Source organism: Eublepharis macularius, chromosome 15, assembly GCF_028583425.1.
Source record: "Eublepharis macularius isolate TG4126 chromosome 15, MPM_Emac_v1.0, whole genome shotgun sequence".
NCBI lineage: Eukaryota > Metazoa > Chordata > Lepidosauria > Squamata > Eublepharidae > Eublepharis > Eublepharis macularius.
Genome location: NC_072804.1, coordinates 28816466 through 28834897, shown reverse-complemented (window position 1 = coordinate 28834897; position 18432 = coordinate 28816466). Strand labels below are relative to the sequence as shown.

The 18432-nt window shown below is 41.8% G+C and overlaps 2 protein-coding genes across 3 annotated transcripts in view; both read right to left on the bottom strand.

Annotated features, from left to right (window-relative positions):
- The window catches only part of PIGV (phosphatidylinositol glycan anchor biosynthesis class V), a 315344-nt gene that overhangs the window by 111854 nt on the left and 185058 nt on the right, over positions 1-18432 (bottom strand). The window lies entirely within an intron of this gene.
- ARID1A (AT-rich interaction domain 1A) overlaps positions 1-18432 on the bottom strand; it is a 98810-nt gene that overhangs the window by 71855 nt on the left and 8523 nt on the right. The window lies entirely within an intron of this gene.

Genomic DNA, 18432 nt, shown 5'->3' with positions numbered 1-18432 from the left:
TTGGATCCAAGCTCCCATTAACTGGAAGAAATAGAGGAATCAGACCTTCCCTACTGCCCCTTCCCAGGGCTCCTGGCACTGCCATTGCCCTCCCCCATGTAAAGCTGCTGCTGAGGACCTTCATGGACAATGCATTTTGCTGCACAAGGGGCTACACTAAGGAGGAGGGGGGAAACAGACAAAACTCAGTCCCCTTGCTCTTGTGTAAACACAGAAAAAACTTGTAGGTGGGGGAGATGCATTTTGTATTAAGCATTCTGCAGAAAAACAGAATAAAAATCTTACAACCCACTAAATACGTACAGAAGTTTATCAAAGAAATGCTTCCATTTGATTAAGAGATTATCTGCTTTTCTTCTTGCTGTACTTAACCTTCAAGAGTAATTCTGATGCTTAATAACGATGCCAACAGGCCTGGAGAAAAATATCCTGTCCCTTTAATAAAGGCATAATGTGAGGAAATGGGCAGGTGAAGCCGTTCAGGGCATGAAGGTAAACAACATCCCACTAAGCCTCTACTAAAGAGACAGAATATTTCTTCTCCAGGAATTTGGCAACACTAGCACTGAATAGTTTCTCATAGGAAAAAAAATCACATACAGTTAACATGCTTCTTAAACTAGTAATGTAGAAGCGAATGTGAGATGCATGGTTTTGGATAATTTATACAACTTAAAAATCTCCAAGGAGCGACCAAAATACAGCCATTATTTACAAAATACCATCAATTCACATGGTGCTTTACCAAAAAGCAGCTATTTTCACTCCCAGGTGGTGACAATCTACATTTTGATTGGGGGGGGGTGTCAGCCAACCTTCCTTTTAATCTGGAAAATACTTGAAGCTGATAATACGGAACACATTTTATACAGATACATTTAGTTAGTTATTTCCAGAAAAATTGAGCCTAAACTGCTCCACAAAGTGTAATGCCAGCAGCCATGAATAATTTCTGGAAACAGACCTGGAACTAGTCCATTACTACAGCAATAAGCTGACCCTTTTGCAAATTTTTCATTATATCCCATCATCATAATTAAATCACCCTATTTTCAAAAGTCCAATTCTTTAAAAAAATCACAACTAAGTTTGAATTCTACATTTATCATTAAGTGTTGACATGAGGAACAGCTGCCAGGGAGCAGAATGTAGATATTTTACAAGAGGACAGAAGCTGTTATTGGGGGTGGAAAAGTGATACCAGCTCATTTGCAAGAACACTCCAGGATAAATAAGGAAATACCCAGCCCTGACTGCAAAGCGCTGGAGATTCTTCTCTGGACTGACACAGGGGAAATCCTTTCAAAAGGAAACCACAGGAGTAGATTACCATGATTACACTTCAAAAGCAAAGAGGCCTTCCACAGAGACACATAACAGAGGAAAGCAGCTCACTTCTTGATCACTGAAACTCTGACCCCCTGCTTACAACTCATTCACAGCCACTGAAAGTGGAAGCAAACCACAGTATTTCCAATTCTACAAACCCAATCGGAACAAAGTGAAAGTCCAAGTCAGGCCAATCTTCATGATCAAAGTTAAGTAACTGGCACTTTGTTCTGTGCAGACCATGACAATAAATGTATCTCCCAGACAGTGATCTAATCTGTCCCACTAGGTCAAATCCACCTGGGATTCACCAACAGCAGTAGTACAGAGTTCATAGGTTTTGGAGCCAAAAGGTGGTTTAATAACCAAGGCAACACGATAGACAGTATAATTAATCTGTAAAATGCCAGTTAATGCACAGACTAAGGGCAGGCAGCACACTTCAGACATATGCAAAGTGAACTGAGCTAGGCTGGAGGCATACTGCCCCAAATGCCATGTGGCCTCTCTAAAGAGGCATAGACTGTTGAAAGGAACATGAACTCCTCCATGTAACCCCTTCAAGCACATTGGCATGAACATCAAGCACACTAAAGCAGTCTCTGGAAATCTGGTATCGCATCAACCAATGAATTCATTCCATGCTGAGTATGAGTGTTACCACACACAAAATTGGGAGGTTTTTTAAAAAATATTTCAACAACAACAAAAGCTGAAATATGGATTAACAGTGGCACAACAATCTGGCACCCAACTGTTGTGCACGTCAACTTTCAGTCCCAGAAAAACCTGCAACCCCCTAGTAAGAAAGCAAGCACTCTCATATACACACCCCGTTTGCATAGTATGGTCTGGAGCTACCTGGAAGGGCTGCATGTGCATTTTAACCACTACATTATCAGCAATCTGGCCAGTATTGATAGAGAAGGTCTAGAGAAGTCTCCAAAACCATTTCTTTCTGGACAACATAGCTTGCTCCAACAGAGTTGCAAACTCCATTTTGGACAAGAACAAAAGTAAAGAGAAGCTAATATGAAGCACATAATATTGCCTGAGGTTATGGTACGTATTCTGCTTAACTGTAGAAGGGGCCTGAATAAGGATTCTGAAGCATTTGGAAATGGCTGTGCAACTTACGTTAAAAGCAGAATCAGGTTCCTACACTGCATAGCAAACAAAAGCCCTCTTCACCTTGGATCTGGAATTTATTCCTGACCAGTTTTGCCATCTGATTTATAATAAAATAAAAAAATTAAAAAGAGTCTTGCTGGCTCTTTAACAGAGAGAAGCCCTAATTGATTCCCACAGTAATTAACCTGCATTTTACCTCAGAGTGTGCTAGTTAAGGAAGTCAGCGCAGCTATTTATAACTCATCTCAAATTGAGGGCAGACTGCCTAAAATCTAACACATCCCAGCTGTACTCCTGTTTGAACTGGGGCCAAGGGAATTTTTTAAAGCAATCTTGGCACTGAATGAATGACACCAACACTATGAGAGCAGGAGTGGTTGTGTTGTGGTGACGTAGCACTGGAGGTGGAATGGGAAGGGGGGCAGCGCACTGTAATCCCTCCCTGGCATGCGCTCAGTTCATAGGCCCCAACCCTGCTGCCCCTGTACAGTAAAGCCAGGAACCACCCACTGAGAGCTAAACACAGGAAATATCTTTTCCTCCAAATGCCTTGAAGTGAGAAGCACATGGCTAATCTGCATAAAATGCAAAGCCACACCACCCCTGCCAGGAAGGTTAGCAAACGTAATCTCTGACCAGGAGGGCTGTCTGGCTGCGAGGACTTGGACCTGCGCCTGATAACCCAGAAAGCTGAGAGAACAGATGGGGAAGGGCCCCACCAGCAAACAGCAAAAACGGGCACCCACGTGACTCTCCACATGGCCTTGAAAGCAGAAAACTATTGTTTGGCGGCTGGGCTCCTGTACAAAGGCAGCAAAGACTGCCTCCTATGCAATTCAAGGGAGGAGAAGCAGCAGCTGTTACAGCAGCTTCGTCTCTATTGGGCCCTGCCAGCACTCAAGCTTAGTCAAGAGGACAGAGACCACTGAACCCCTGGGACCCAAAAGCCACCAAACAGATGAAAGCTCTCACCACCAACAACAACATTTTTTAAAAAACCAGAAAAACAGCCCACAGATTTAATGCAGCTTGGCACATGCACAGATGCAGCCTCCATCAACTCCCCACAGCTGAACCCAGATGGAATCAGGGACAAATAGAAGAAAGAAATTAGATTTCCGTTTGGGGGGGGCATCTTTCCCATACTACAAAAAGCACTACATTATTTCAGCTCCCTTCCTCGCGGTCCAAAAAACTATTTAGGTTCATCATGCCAACTAAAAACAAGGAGGATTTCACTTATAGAGTTACTACCTACTTGCTTTTAGCACAAGAGATTTCAAGGATTTCAGGTTAAAAGAAAAAGTAGTGAATATTTTTGCTGAAGACTAGAACTGGAACAAACAAACATTATCTTGACTCCAACAAACAAGGCATTCTTTGCTGAGCAAGAGGCCATATTTACCCTTGATTTCAGCCTCTTGTGTCTTATAGAAGACGCTCCAAGTCACTCATCAAAAAGAAGAGATAAATGAACAAAATAAGCCACCCAAATCTCTCATTCCAAACTCGTAATATGGGAGCATTTCAAGTTAACTGTTAGGACCCTGTGCATGCCAAGATAACATTACACCCCTCCACCACCTCCCAATCCCTGCCCTCATGCAAAAGCAACCATCTTCAAAATGATGTAACAAAAAGTAGCTCAAGACAAAAAGGCGCTGATCTTACTCTTACTTTTCTACACGACTGTTTACCAAGCATACCTCTAGAATCCTTGTCAGCTACCAATTTACCTTCCTGGTACACTCTTCATTCGTCATGGTTCTCTGTCCCCCATGTGCAGCATTTTAAAAAGGTCAGTGGGTTCAAAGGGAGGCAGGAAAATCTCACCTCACTGATGGAAAATTTAGTCTGAATCCAATTTACAATCTTCCAGTTACAGAATGCAACAAATGTTTCAAATTTAACCCTATCCCATGGTTAACCTTCCATACATTCAATTTACCAAAGTAACAGCGCCAAGGAAAAAACTATGTGGATAATTTACTTACTTCATTTACACCCTGCCTTTCTCCCCAATGGAGACTCAAAGCAGCTTACTTCGTTCTTCACTCCTCCATTTTACCCTCCCGGCAACTCCGTGAGGTAGATCTGACTAAGAACGTCTGACTGGCCCCAAGGTCACCCAGCAACTTCCAGGGCAGAGTGGGGATTCAAACCCAGATCCCAGTCTGACACACTAACCGCTACACACAACACACTAGGTATAATACTTGACAACTTGCTGGAATATATGCCTAAGAATACTGCTACCACTGTGATGACATCAGCAGGGCACAGATTACAAGCACAAGGTTCCTCTCTCTCCAAGGGTCTCCCCTATCACACCATTTCACCCGCTTGACATTGGCGTGGCCAGATCATGCTCATGTTTAAATGGCAACAAAGGAGCCCTTCCACTCACAGATCCATTGTGCTTTAACTACACTCCTCATTCCTGGAGTTTGTTACACACAAATAGTGCAAGGTGTTGTTGTTGTTTTAAAATAGCCCTTTGTCCTGCATCAAAGACTGCTTTAGAAGCAACGTAGTTTCAAAATCATCTTGTTGAGCACAGAAGGAACTGCTCATATGAAAAGAGTAACCAGAGACCCCGCTGTGTGCCAAGCCCACCAAGAGGCTCTCTGAATCATGACAAGTGAAAGCCTTCAAATATACTTCATTTGGGTAGTTTTTATTTGCACCCTTGTTCAGCAAAGGGAGATCTACCCTTTGCTTGTTTTTTTTTTTAAAAAAACCTTCCCAGTTATTCTTTTTAGTCACATATGCACCTGTCTTACAAGCAGCACATGAGAGAAGCTCCCAAACCTTGCCTGGCACCCTTGTCTACTACACTGATCCCAAGACACAAATACAGAAAAGTAGCTTCAGCCACAGGGAAAAGCCTGTACCACTTGACTGCTAAACATTTGATTCGAGATGAGGCAACCCTAAAAACCTGATAAATCTTCTTTGGTATGCTATCATTTAGATACAGAAAGCAATCACCAAAAAGCCAAGCTAAAGGTCACAAGCAATCTCGGTGGTTAGTTGCCTTTAACACCAGAAGTCCTCTTTTTGTACTCACCTCAGCTTACCAATTTAGGAGTTTCCTGCACAGGTCTTTCCCATTGGTTCTGGCTCCATACTTTCCCGATTTATCCCCAGATTTCAGTATGCTTTTTTTTGTTTTTAGTTTTCACTTTGGTCCCCCTCTCCACCCTAGTTTTCTTCTGGTTCTGAGACCACTATTATACCAATCTTTTTCTGGAAACCAATTTTGAGTAGATTTTTTTCCTCATATGTAACGTTTCTTTCATTTTTGTTTATCTCATCATTCCCACCCACCTCCAACCAATTTTCTGATCACTGGACATTCATAATCATCAAACCACTTCTACTTTCACCTTCCTATTCTCCATTTCTGGTTTTATTTTGACCTTTTTTTAACCATCAATTTCATATTGCTAGATTGACCTACCATAGTAATAAAAGGTACAGCAGGGTCTCTAGCCCCTTCCATAGTGGAAATATGCCTTTTTTCTTTTATCTCTGCAAGGAACGGGGGCTAAGGGAAGAGGGGTGGCCACTTCTGGAGCCAGAAAGAGCAGCATGGTTTGAAAAGCACACAGACACTGCTGATCTGCGCTCCATCCCAGCAAAGGTTGGTTTGCCCCACCTGTGTCAGCCTCAGCTTCCTTGCTCTGCGTCAACCTGGGCAGGGTTCTCCAGTTGGGGGAGGGGGTTAACCTGGGTTCCCTTTTAGGATTCCACATATGAAGACTTCTCCATGTGCTTATTTTCAAACTTTTTAAAAAAAATTCAGCCCTTATATCAATCTATCAATACATATGTGCAAAAAATATTAAAATGGGTGTGTGCTGTGATGTCACCAATCATGCCACTTGTGATGACAGCACCCTCTCTTTGAGATTCCTGATTATTTAAGGCATGTGCAAAAAAAATAATAAACCGGCCCAACCAGTGTAAAAATGCACAGAGAGGGCAGATGTGCAGAAGAAGGGTACCCAAACTGATTCCAATGCTTGGAGATCGACTGTTAGAAAATCAGGAATAAGTTGAGTGTGTGGGAAAGCTCTTAGTCTCTGGTGTGGTGGTGGTGACGGAAAGTGTTGTTGGCACAGCTAGCTTACTGTGATCCCATAGGGTTTTCAAGGCAAGAGGTGAACAGAGACGGTTTGCCATTGCCTGCCTCTGCATAGCAACCCTGGACTTTCTTGGTGGTCTCCCACCCTAGTAATAACTACAGCAAACATGTAGGTTGGATCTGCAGGGTCCAAAATCTCTAGAGAAAGAAGTCTTCTTTTGGTAGAAGCAGTATCTTGTATAAAGGGAAAGCTCCTTCTAACAGAGCAAAGCACCTCTGCCAGCAAAACAAATCAGCAGGAAGCAGCCTATATTCTTCTCCTATTCCCTTTCACTTTTTTCCTTCTCCTCCCATCTCAAATTTTAGACTGTCAACTGCTTGTTCTTACTCTAAAAAAACATCATACACAGTGATGATGATGATGCAATTATGATGATGATGCAATAATAAAGTGATGTAAATATACTTGTTTGGGAGAGCATGCTGCCTGAGCATGGACATGTGTGTGGCCTTTTCAACTGAGGTAAGCAACACCAGAAACAGCTTATTGTGGAAAGACTCAACCATACAGAACTGTGACACAATATGCTTTTTTCCAAAACTAAAAGCCAACTAGAGGATATACAAGGCTACTACAAACACCTCTGAAATCCTCAAGCACCACCTACCATCCCATTTTCTAGGAGTTTGGTGGAAGTAGCAAGTAAGGATGGCAGAGGTAGGATGATCTAATTAATTAACTACTGAACAGGAAGGGCCATGGCTCACTTTGCCTGCAGAAGAGCCCACATTCAATCCCGAGTCCCTGGAGATCTGTTGCCAGTCAGAGAGACAATACTGACTTTGACAAATCAAGGGCCTGATTCAGTACAGAGCAGCTTCATGTCCTTTGGTGCGGGGGACAGAGTTTATAGAAGCCCAAGATGTTCCAAATATAGGGCAGGCAAGTGACCCCCCGCCTGCTCAGTGCTATATGGACCACAGCTTAATACTGAAGTAGCCCTTTTAAAAAGGTAAAGATAGTCCCCTGTGCAAGCACCAAGTCATTACTGACCCAAGGGGGGACGTTGCATCACAACGTTTTCTTGGCAGACTTTTTACAGGGTGGTTTGACATTGTCTTCCCCAGTCATCTACACTTTACCCCTAAGAACCTGGATACTCATTTTACTGACCTCGGAAGGATGGAAGGCTGAGTCAACTTGTTTGTATGAACAGATTAAATTGGCCTAAGAATAATAAAACCGTTCTGAAGAAAAAGTACTCCCTGTTTTCCGATACTGCTGAACTACTCCTTCCTCTGAAGAAAAGATGAATACTATTTCCAAGGTGGCAACCTCCACTAACAGCTTTTGTTGAGAAAACACTAAGTGCACATTTTATATTTAAATGATTACCCAATTGGTTTTAAAGTCATCTGATCTTTAAAGAGGGGTCCAGATTAATCCAGCTGACTAAATACCTTATGCAAGAAGACGACATTTTTCTTCACTGCTCTCTTTCCAGAGAAACAAGATCACAACAAATGCCTCAATTGTTGGTGGTAAATTATTATAGTTGTATCAAAAGTAACACTACATCAGGATATTTGACTGAACAAATGGTTTTTCTCCAGTGGTACTATCGTGTTATCTTAACGTATCACAATACTTGCAATTGCTGCTTAACACTTAACTTCCTATTGTGATGGGTGTTCCACAACCTAAGTACCATACCAATATTGTTAACGCTGCCAAAATGAACTGTACAATACCAATGTGATAAAGAACTATGCCCACTTTACTCCCTATCCAGTCCAGGGAGTCTGTTCACGGAACATGTGGGCTTCTTTGGCACTTGCTTCTTCTCCAGCTGAAGGCTTACAATGAACAAGTCTGAGATGATTGTCTGAACACACTGTAGTACAAAAGAGGCTAACAGAAGGCCTTTAAAAAAGCTACAGATGAATTCCAACCAGATGTCAAAGAGAGGAAATTCAACACAAGAGGATAGCAGTTCAATCTACTCTTGCTGCCTCAGCGACATAAGCCATAAACTTAGCAGTTCACTCATCTCAAACCCAAAATTCTGACAGTTTCCAATCACGACTATACAAACAATGGATACCCAATCATTCCAGAACTTCAACGAACCCTCAATAAATAAGCCCTTCAAGTCCTGTTGGCCAAGAAAGGAAGTAGAGAAACTGCAGGTCATAAAACTGAAATGATTATCAAAGGGAAAAGGCATGCCCCCTCCCTTAATACAGCGTTTTTTTTAAAGTAACAAAGGAATGTTGAGGATTTGTACAGCGGCTTTATATCAGGATGGCCCAATCATTTCTCTTAGTTAAGAAATGGCTAAGAACATGAATTTAAAGATATGGCTGACTTCACCTATTTCCTTCAAGGGCACTTAGCACCACCACAGCAAGAAAAGAGATGATGATGAGAGGATCTCTCCAGTGGTAGAGATTCACAAGGTTAATGGATTGTTGGAATGATTAAATCAAGGGATTGGGAAGAGCTAACAGCAGCCAAATCTTTATTTTAGAAGTGGGCAGTGACAGTGGACATTGGGTCAGTAGGAGAATGTTTTAAGGCAGTCACAGGCTTGACTGCCACTACAAAAGAAGGTGGAGCGTCTGCAACGTGATAGAGACAGAAGATCCACAGAGCAGAGGTTAGTCAATCAGTTCGTAGAGAAGATGAGATTATGGTTTCAGTGTCAATAGGTTGAGACAATCCTAAAAGTGATGGTCAGGGAAAGAATGCAGGAAAGAGAAATGACGTCACAGCTCGGATGCTAAGTCATCAAAAAGTAGGGACCAACTAACCCAATGTTCAACAAAAAGACTGAGAAAGAACCCTGTATGAGAAGTAATTGAAAGACTGACCAGGTTTGGAGCTAGCAGTATCTGGCCAACGACAATACCATAGTAATCTGCATGGGATCTGTAGAAGGAGAGAGAACCTGAAAAAGAGGGGAGCCAACAGAAGAGCTAATATAGGGACACTTTAATTGCATTAACCCTTGCTATTGTTGGTTTTGTGGGTTTTTTTCCTTTACCTACCTTGGTAGAAGGGTGGCATGGTAAACAAACAAACCATGTTTGTTAAAAAGCCATGATGTTAAAAAGTCAAGCAGCAGAGCAATACTAACATTGAGCACTTGAAGGCCAACAGGGAATGGAGCTTCTTCTACAGCATGCACGCAACCTCAAGGGCTGCTTGCTTCATAGTACAAAACTGAGAAAAGGGCTAGCCTACCTGACAGCTCAAACACAACAGCAGCTACTAGTCTCTCTCCATCTGTTAACAATACTCCCTTCTTCATATACCAGTATTTTAAACAGCACTTATTTACTGGTGTCAAGTGAGCCCTGACTAGCCAGCAGGTCATGTGATCCTACAATAGCACAAGCCTACAATTTGCATGTTACCTGGGCACTAGTGGCAACTCACAATTGGCCTGCAGTGGTCAGGCTGCCATCCAGCTCAGTCCAAATCAGGCTATGCCTACGGACCTTGAGGAAGAAAGGCATGTCCAACCCAGTATATGCTACTCTAGGAATGCCCCATGCTAAACAAACTCTGTATACTTTTGAAATGACACGGTATAGCTGGAGTTTATCTCTGCCTAGTCGTTTACACCAGCCATCTATATATCAGTTCAGATGGACTGCTTATAAAAGCAAAGTTTGCAGTGGCAGGAGCTGTTCTGAGAATTAGAAAGGAAAACAAAGGGGAAAAAAAGAAAGGGAGATAGATCCTGACTGCAGATTAGCAAATACTGACATTCATATTATACAAATGCCAGAGGGAGAGGAGGAGGAACCAACGTAACAAACCTTTCTGTGATTTAAGAACAAGTATAGCAAGAAGCCACAACACTATGAGGCATGACCAAGTACTGAAGGACAGCTCTCCCACCAATTTGCAATCATAGTAAATGGTATCTGTCAACAGCATTTTTAGTAGAGAGTGCGTATTGTCAGATGAAGGCAACTTCTGGTGGGTGCTGTGCTAGACAGCTTTTGCTGTAATTTTGTGAACAGTAATTAGTAGTTTCTAAGCGCTTCACTTCGATTATTTCAATGTTCTTTGAAACAGCCACACAAGGTAGGTCAATTTCCCATATTACAGTTGGAAGCAGGAGTTGGGCAAGAGCCCAAGACTATGCAGAAAGTTCAAGCTTAGGCTGTAAATTTCAAAGCAGAGCTTCTCATTTGTAATCTTTCTCAACTACCACCATAAAAATGTTTCTGGATGAGTTCAATATACTATATATTTCAAAATAACTTACATATTAAAGTAACTGTATTAACCTTTCATTGTGTGAATCTTCTGAAGTTTCGGATCTGTTTTTCCAGGGCTTTTTTGTTGCAGCACTCACCACTAGAGATGGGCACGATCCAAAAAAATTAACTATCAAGCTGATCGTGGATCGGCCCCAGCAACGATCCCGAATTAACGACCCACACCGAGCATCTCCCCGATCCGTGGATCGTGGAGGCAAAAGTGGAGGGGCGCCCCGCTGTTCCCAGCAATACAGGAATGGTGGGTGATGCCGGCAGCATCTGTGTTTGTGTCTGGTCGTCTGTGTTTGGCCGTCAGAGCTGCCTATCAGGGTTTGTAGGGATGAGATTAGAGTGCCCATGGCTACAGAACACCCCCCTTCCCCCTCCCTCCCCTGGGTGTCTTCTCCCAACTGGTGACTGCTTTGCTGCTCTGTGGTTGGAAGGAAGCCCTGCTCATCAAGGAAAGCTGGGCTTCCATTCGGGTTTCCAGGGCAACAGAAGGAGGGCAAACAGAGCTCAGGCATTCCCCTGGCTCCGTTGCCAGGGGAATAGATCGCTGGCGCCTGAGTGTCTGGATCCCCGATCCGAGCCCGGACACCCCGATCCAGGCCCCTCCTGATCGCTGGATCGTTGGCCGTGGCCGATCACGATCCGCCAGGTCACAATCATGCAATCGCCCTTATCATGGGTTTTTTTCAATCGTAATGCGGATCGTGCCCATCTCTACTCACTTTGGAGTACCAGCACCTTTGTGGCCACTTTCTCAAGTCCTGAGAGGACAATTGGTGGAAGTCAGTACAACCTCATATGTGAGTATCGACACTTTCTCTTTTTACAAAATAAGAACTGCATGTTTGTGTATTGTGGTTTATTCAATCTATGTAATGAGTGAACAGGTTGAAAAGTCATGCTTTATAGACTATTTTACTGAGAATAAAAAAGAAACTTGGATTTAAATTCTTGGGGAAAGGTGACAGTTCTCAATTGGTTTCCATGTGCACTGACATATATCCAGCCAGCCATCTGAGGACTCTCCCTCAACCCACAGCAGCCCACCAAACCCCTGAAATGTTTTTCCTGGAGGTCAGTGGACTTTCAGGAATAACGTAAGGGGCAAAATTGGGGGGCCTGCAGTAGGAATTGGCATAAACTGCTCCCCACTCTTCTGCAAATGCTGTTCCATTGGAGGAATTGCATGGCTGGATAGATGCTGTTGTCCATTTCTTGAGCATGTGACCAGAGCACCAAAGTTTGGCAATTTATCTTCAGGGCAGGATATATGCACACAGCAGCTTATACAAAACTCTAGCAGTGTTTAATTTAAAAAAAAATGGTGTTTTACTGCTCTAGCCACAAGCCCCAATGCACTCAAGTAGACACTGCCAAAACCTGAACCCCCACCCTCTCCACTGAGCACAGATAATGCAGTCCATGAGATCTGAGTTTAGGCATCTTTCTACTGGAGATTTTTTTTAACTCAAGTGTGATTTGAGCACTAAGCACTGAAGTACACCAACAGAACTGGCAGAACAAAAACTGCCACTTGCAGTAACCAATGGATACCTCCTGGCCCTGTTAGAGAAGGTATGATTTCATTTTCTAATTATGTCATTGCCAAACTGGAATCATCCTTGCCATCATTAACATACCTTTGGGGAGAGACTATTCTATTGAAATCGAGATTCCCTACAGCAGGGCTTGAGAAGTTAGATCACCCCCACTTTGCCAATCTAGACACAAGGGCTGAAAAGAAATAAGGATTTTGATCAGGGCTGAAGTTATAATATCATTTGGGTGGTCCTGCACAAGTCTCACACCCTGACTTTTTAGAAGTGGTCTCATGGGCTGGTTGTGATGACCAACACTGGTCGAACATGGAACATGCTACAATAGACAACTGTAACATAGTAAGGCAAGACCAAAAAAACGATGACAAGTTCCAGAACACCACCAAGCTAGGACATCGAGGGAACTAGCTGTCATAGTGACTGTTTCAGAAGCTCCACCATTTGTAAGTAAAGTTCTGTTACTGGTTAAGTTCCTCTTCTAGGAAGACAAGTCTTACGGTGACTTCATAATAAAGCATAGGGCACTGTTAAGCTTGACATTCCTGTTTAATCATTTACATCAAGTTAATAAATACCCATTTCCTTTTAAAGGTATTCAGAGTTCACAGTTTTACCCCATTTGGGCTGAAATTCAACCATCATTCATGAAGTGTTACACAAAACAAGTACGGATATGTGAACACTGCAGAGCAGACACCTGGGACCTTAACTCATGCAACTCTGACAAGTGAAGAAAGCAGAGAGTCCCTCCAGCAGCAGCTTCATGTCCATTTATGATCCAGCGGCTCTACTTTTCAGACACACACTTCAGCGTACTGGAACGTGTGGTGACCAGTAGTGATGTGGGGCAGAGAATTTCCTGCATTGTTTTCTGATGCTATATTTTTCCATGGAAAATTTTCTGCCAAATGTATGTAAATTTACCTATAGTTGTTAGGGCTACTGTGCAGTAAATCAATCATGTTAGATGATCTAAATACAGGAGATGATGCATGGATCAACCCCAGTGCTTGTACATGAGCCAGGCTTACACACGTTACACTTGCCGTTCTTTTGCTAACACTATTTAAATGTTTACATTTTAATTGGAAAGTTTTCTGCAAATTTTTCCAATTCAGATTTTCCTAGAAAACTCAAAACCACTGCTGACCAGGAAGCATCTTCTAACACGGCTCTCCACACCTTTTCAAAGTAGGCTAGTATCTACAAAAATGCATGCTACAGTTGACCAATCACAAATAATTAGGATTCTGCCTGTCCACATTTATTCGCCTTGGTGGGGCGGGTCATAGCTCAGCGACAGAGCATGAAGAAGGTCCAAGGTTCAATCCTTGGCATCTCCAGTTAAAAAGATTAAGTAGTAGGTGATGTGAAATACCTCGACTTGAGAGCCGCTGCTAGCCAGAACAGACAATACTGAACTTGGCAGATAAATGGTCTGACTCAGTATAAAGCTTCATGTGTTTGAGTAAGCAGTTTTGTTCAGTATGTACATGTAAAGAGATTCAACAGAAACACATTTTGCAATAAAAATACATATTGTGTAATTTCTAAATTCCCAGAGTAGCCTGAGAAATCATGAAGAAAGCTTACACAATGTATCCTCTTTTAGTTATATTGTTTTAGTTAAAATATTGTTTTTGTTGATTCAGTAACGTGCACATTCCTAAACAGTACAGGAACTCTACTTAATAGTAAAACAGTACCTTATTAGTCAATATCTAGCAATTAGTATGCATGTTTGTTTAGGAAATAAGCATGCAAACGGGAAGCCTGTTATAAATCAGTTTCTCTTGATCATTTAAGTCATCTGGCTTCAAAGCCATTCCACCCCAACAGGGAAGTTACAAGGGTTAGTAGACTCAGCCTGCTTTCATTACATGGAAAGTTTGAAGTACTTTCTATATTTTTCCAAGCTGGTGCTGACTCCTTAATTAGTAGCCCTACAGAACGTACGCTCAGTTTTATTGTTCATTTCTTCTACTCCAAGTATCTTCTTAGGAAAGTAAATATTTAAAACATCTTAAAAGAGGTAACTGGGACGAAGTTATAAGGTCCTTAAGCCAAAAGGAAAAGTGAGGTATAAATATTTAAATAAATAAAAGTAACAAAATTATAAAAGCCAGCATAGTATAATGGTTCAAATCCCCACTTTTCTTTTGAAGCTCAGTGACCTTGGGTAAGTCACACCTTCTCATTTTAGCCTACCTCACAGGGTTGTTGTGAGGATAAAACACAGGAGGAGAGAATGTTGTAAGCCGCTTTGAGTCCCTACTGGGGAGGAAAATGAGACATAAATGAAATAAATAATAATAACTAAGAAGCAATATAGTTGAACACCCCAACCAAGAACAAATGAGATGATATACTGCTACATTTGGTGAACACCTAATTCAAGGAACGATTCAGACTACACAACCAGAATCAACCCACTTTCTTTGCATGAACTACAACAACATTATATGAAGTAAGCCCCATGTCTACATGCTCCTTCCTCCCTCTCTTAACTACTCAGATACTATCCTGCACTTACCAAAAATCACATTCCCAATCCTGGTTTGGAAGTAAATCATAGTCTGCCTGATTTGGATGTAACAGTAAAATTATGGTTTGCCAAGAACTAGCAAGAAAGGAGAGAAGGCACACATGTAACCCAAACCGAGATTAGCAGCGTAGCTGAACTGAACCACTAGCAGTAGACTCCAGCTTAATATAGAATCAAGGTTCTATAGGTCACTAGCAAACAACTTTTGAATTAATTAGGCTTAACCATCATTTTAGTCCTTCAAAGAAATTAGGATGTTATGCAGTACTGAAGATCAGTAACTTAAATCATGTAATTTGCCAAACTTTTAAAGATGAGAACTCCAATGGTTAGAGAACATTAAAGGAACATGGATTAATTTCCAAAAAGTTGTATCATGTGCAGACTGTAGATTCCTCATGTGAGAAATAGGGTAACTATAATGAGATTAAGTCACACTGGAAGAAACTGACTGTACATTAAGTATAAGGTTAATGGTTTGTTTGGGGTGCACGTTTACACATTACTTTGTGCTTTCTATACTTCTAGAAAACTCAGGAGCATTTGGTCTCTCTAGAAGCAACGGGTTTTTTTTGCCATAGTTACATTGCTGAACTGCTGAGCAATACCAAGACCTGCAAGCCCAGGACTCCAGGTGCACAGAGAAATATGAATCCCTCCCCAAACCATACCTAATTATATCACATGGGCAGATCACTATACTGTTCTGTAACAAGCAATGCATTAATCCCAAGAGAAGCAGTTCTTCCTGTTCCAGTCTTGTTGGTGCTTATTCTTCTCTCAGCTTGCCTCACCAGGCAAGTTTGGGCACTATTTCTTTAAACACACAGCACACAAAGACAGAAGAGTCCTGCATCAGAGAGGAGAAGTGACCTTGTAAAGTTAAGGTACAGAAGGACTAGAAACCAAAGACTAAGTTCTTGTTCTTAGCTATTGTACAGACTCAAACCTTTAGGGTTTCCAGTTTTCATTTAAATAAAATACAAGATCAACACATTTTGTTAACAAAGAGGAAATCCAGAATTAATGTCACGAGCAGAGAACCATAAACTAGCCTATTTGATGACTGTATATCGGATGCAATGTATACACTGGAAAAGTTTCCTTTGGTTCAACACAATGAAAGCAAAACTGGAGGGAGGATGTGGCAGCTACATCTGCCAAAAATATCTAGGATCTTTTTACTGCTGTCTAACAAGAATTTAAAATGTCAGTTTTTTTACATCTACCTGACTCTGGATGATGGCTTATGCACTTGCATCACACAACCAAAAGCCAATTACTGTCTTAGTTAGCTGCAGCATTTCTGTACTGATGTACTGTCAGCATCATATTTTATACAGATGATGGGCTAGTAAGCTCAGTTCTTTGGCCAACAAGTTTTTGGTTTATATAAAATTCATGTTACTTCAGTTGCTACTTTTTACAATATGGATTTTAAAGAAGTCACTTACCCACCTGTCCTTACCAATGGTCTCCATTCCACCTTTGTCATTTTCAACCATATTGTCTGTCTGTCTGTCTCTGTCTCCCCCCCTCCCCCCTCCCCTCCTCCTCTCTCTCTCTCACACACACACACCCTCCACAGCAATGCATAAACACAACTCCGCCCCAACCTTCATGCTTCCTGCTTTATAGAGAAGTATAACTTTCTCTTTCCAACCAGCATTTTCTACTAGATCAAGCCCAAGTGCAAGTCAGTAGACATGTCAGTTCAGAACACAGAACTTCTATGCACCATGAATTCAAAGCCCAATTACTTCAACACAGAATCCTAAAGCCACATTTGCAACACATAAATGCTGAAAAATGGAGAGGAAGGTGACTGAGACCACAACATCTGCCATAATATATTGTTTTTTAATAATGGATTATCTACAAAATTCATCACTACGGGATGCTTTGATGGCCATTAGCAAAAAATAACTTTTAAGGAAGGCAGGGGTTTACTCTGCTCATCAGGATCTTCAAGCAGTAACAGTGATCCAGCCCTAACCACCACCAGATGCTGGGGATACATACACAGCAGGAGGTCCTTAAGAAATTGCAATCTGTCAGATACGTAATGTGACACTAGACTGGGCTATGAATCCAAAAAAGTATGGCAATTATGCCTCCTCAACAGTGAACTCAAGAGTAACCCTATAAGAATACTCTACTGCATCTTGAGGCACAAGCACAATGGAGTTTCTTTAGTGTAATACAACAAGCCAGGCAGAAGAGGGGGAGAAGAGCCAGAATAGTTACTACAATAGTAACACCCTGGAGGGAAGGGGAGAGGTAGTTGGCATGCAAATATCTCCAACAATCTTTACCAGCCCACCTGTTCACAAGTAAGAGGCTAAGTCAATCTGGCATTTCAGTAATGGTGGATGTGCATATTCATCCTCATCCAGTTTATAAGAAATTCTCTCCTTGTTTTCATGAAAACAATTCTTATGGTTCAGAAACGATTTACAAGCTGGTTTTGTTACATCTTAAAGACTATCTGCAATGTGTTTCAAAACAGGAGAACTTGCTCAGTGTAGTAGCATTTCTGTCCCACCAGATAGTACACTGGCAAGGAAAATATGCTGTTCCAGAGTAGACGCATGGTTTCCTAACCATTGTTAGGAATCCCTCTCCTTCCTCATATTTTCCATGCCAGCCACAGCGTATACAGTACAACATTTGCACCAAAGTTTTATTTATTTTATTTTTATTTGTTATTTTTAATTCGCCTTTCTCAATGAGACTCAAGGCAAATTACAGTCAAAATCCGCTACAGAGCTGAAAAACAATGCTGAAACACACTTAAGTAAACCAATAACATAATAAATGATACAGAACTATCCAATAGGAGCATTCTTACAAGAACAGACAGTACACATTAATATAGTCTACAGACCCATCTGTGTGAACCATTTCCTTACAGTAGAGTCCTATTGCCTATATTAAAAAAGCACTCCTGAATAATTCTGGTTTTCCACAAACTATGCAAAACTGGAGAGTGAGAACTTTCCTGACCTGTTCAAACAGACCATTCCATAAGGTGAGGGTCACTACAGAGAATGCATATGCAGATTTTGCCCATTTGCAGAGTGGCATCTAAAAAAGGTCCTGTTCAGATGAGCAAAGCTGCCATGTGAGAGCATAGGGTGAGAGACTGTCCCATAGATAAAAAGGACCAAGGCCATGAAGGCCTTTGTATGTGACAGCCAAAACCCTGAATTGAAGCAGGTAACTGATGGGAAGCCAATCGAGTGACAGCAGAATAGGAGTAATATGCATGCTCCACCTAGCTCCTGATAATAATTGAGCTGCAATGTTCTGCAACAACTGGAGTTTCCAAGTTGACTTTGAGGGAAGACCTATGAAGAGTGCATTACAGTAGTCTAGTCTCAATGTTACCATGCTAGGGATCCTAGTGGCCAGACTGGCCATGCCAAGATAGGAGGCCATCTTCCTAGCTAAACTGAGGAAGGCATTCTTTGCAGCTGCATTAACTTACT